The following is a 2,314-nucleotide window of genomic DNA, read 5'->3' as shown; positions in this document are numbered from 1 at the left end:
AGGCTGAAGATATAAGTTAGTATATGTAGTATACGTCAGTTTGCTTGCTAACCTTGTGGTCATTTGGTTCTTGTACAAATTGGTTGCTTAACGGGTATCTGTTTTTGAATTTTTCTTTCTATAGGTCTTCAAGCTTAACTGGATTGATTGCTAAGATTGTGTGTTGTGCAAATCGTAATTTGTATCTGCAAGTGTGGATTTTATTAGAAGTGTAAATTTAATTAGTATAAATAAATGGTATAACACAATGGTGTGCTTACTCAGAGAATAGCTGCTGGTAATTCTCTATCATTAACGCGCACGTATTTTGCATTTATATGTTGTGGTTGCGCTAGATGTATCAGTTAGTAGATCATATGGCAAAAATTGTGCCAAATCGCCATCCCTTTAATCCTATGTATGTTCATAAAGATGCAAAATATTATTCGAAGTCATACACAGATTCTTAAAACACAAAACGAATACCATCGTATTAAACACTACATTGAATCCAAAGTTTGACAAACAAAGAACAGAGGAGCCTCATTATAAACACATCTATTAAGTAGTATGCGGTGAATTCAAAAAGAGTACTTCAAACGAAAAGGTGAAAGAAATATAGAGTACATACCATATAAACCAAGGAGACACAAAAACTGCATCAGAAACCTACATGTAAACATCACCAAATCTGGCTGCACTTCAAACAAAAATGTGTAAATAATTATTGAAAATTGTACTCTTGATTTATTAGTAAAAAGTGCATAGTTTAGGGCCTTGGAAATGTTATAATGCTTCAAAATAAGGTTAATGGTGGTACTTGTATATGCATCAACTATTATTTCATCGTAAAAGATTTAAGTTGATGTGTCCTACATTTTATAATCGCAAACAAACACAGTGACTGATACAAAAGTACGTTGCAAAGTACAAACAAAAAAATTGACACACATCAAATTAAGAGTATACTTAATGTAATGCACATACATTCAAGCTCTTGTTTTTCAGTGTGATACATTTCTCGGCGAGTATAGTACACAACTATTAGATACTAATTAATCATTAAAGCAAATGCAAGTTACCTGATAATGTACACATGTATTTGGAATCTTCAAAAATGTAAGCAATAGTTGCCTCCTTCATATACTTCAATCTTGCACCCGCCTATACTCTCATGGTAAGTTTCTAATATTTTCACCACAATAATTTAATATGCAAACCATCATATTTGACTGAAATTATAAAAAACATGACATTATATAGTTCAAAACTTTTCACCGAAAAAAAAGTTAGAAGTTATGGTGAACTTAATAGAGAAGAAAGCTAACAAAATTAATATCAAGTTATGGTGAACCTAATGATCTTTTTTTTTTTTAAAGAAGATACCATTTTTATGACATGGAATTATTATATCAAGTTAGCAAATTGATTATACCTTCAAAACTTTCTTTGCAACGCCACATCCTTCACCATAAATAAGCCTGGTTCTTACACTATGATGATATGATCAAATAGTTCAGAGGCTACAGTTACAATATTAGTATTACTCATAGTTCTTCCCTTTTGACCTAATTTCGTTCCTCTTTCAAAATAAACATATATGTACAACATATACACATATAATTAACCTGTAACTATCAATAATTAGTCAAAAAGAATGTATCAATTTCTACTAAATGACTGAAATCAACGCCTAAACCTTAACTATTTGAAGAATCCCATTTTGAAAGAATAAAATTATTTATAAACTAAATATATTTAAGGACAAATTGTAACTGGACTATATGATTGTGGCACACATGTTTTTCTATAATCACTTCAGTTTGAAGGATTATGCTTGTATATAGAAACCCACTTTAATCAAGAAAAAAAAACCCTAATCGTAGAAATTTCAAACCTTACCTAAATCTGCAATCAACTACAAGAATCATAATAATATGTTTAAGGTGAAGAAACCTTAAATCAGAGTAAATGTTCGTGCGTGACAGCGTGAGTCAACTTTGAGAAGAATTTGTAAGGTAACAGAAGTCCTTTAAAATAAAATGCATATAATAGAGTGGGAACTAGGAAGAGTAGATGTTTATACGGAGTAATACTGCATTTTTTAAGTTTAATATAATTAAAAACTTAGCTGGCTAAAATATCACTAAAAAGTGGTGGCAAATATCCCGCCAATTTGAGTAGGAAATAATAAGAAAATTTAGTACATACTCTGTATTTCTAAATATACATGCCTATGTAGTATTATTATAAAGGATGGCGCATGCGGATAACGGGCACAGATTCTATATACCCGCGACCCGCTCGTCGGGTTTGTTTTTTGCACGTTGAGACC

At 31.1% G+C, this 2,314-nt stretch overlaps 1 long non-coding RNA gene across 1 annotated transcript; it reads right to left on the bottom strand.

Annotated features, from left to right (window-relative positions):
• Positions 1–269: 269 nt before the first annotated feature.
• Positions 270–1,427, bottom strand: LOC139876456 (uncharacterized). The gene is made up of 3 exons (XR_011768097.1): positions 1,062–1,427; positions 611–674; positions 270–393 (listed from the first exon to the last, which is right to left on the bottom strand). It is a non-coding gene; the product is annotated as an uncharacterized lncRNA (long non-coding RNA).
• Positions 1,428–2,314: the final 887 nt, after the last annotated feature.

The sequence above is a fragment of the Rutidosis leptorrhynchoides genome, chromosome 11 (assembly GCF_046630445.1).
Source record: "Rutidosis leptorrhynchoides isolate AG116_Rl617_1_P2 chromosome 11, CSIRO_AGI_Rlap_v1, whole genome shotgun sequence".
NCBI lineage: Eukaryota > Viridiplantae > Streptophyta > Magnoliopsida > Asterales > Asteraceae > Rutidosis > Rutidosis leptorrhynchoides.
Note: the sequence above shows the minus strand (reverse complement) of the source record. Positions and strands in the feature narration are given on the sequence as shown.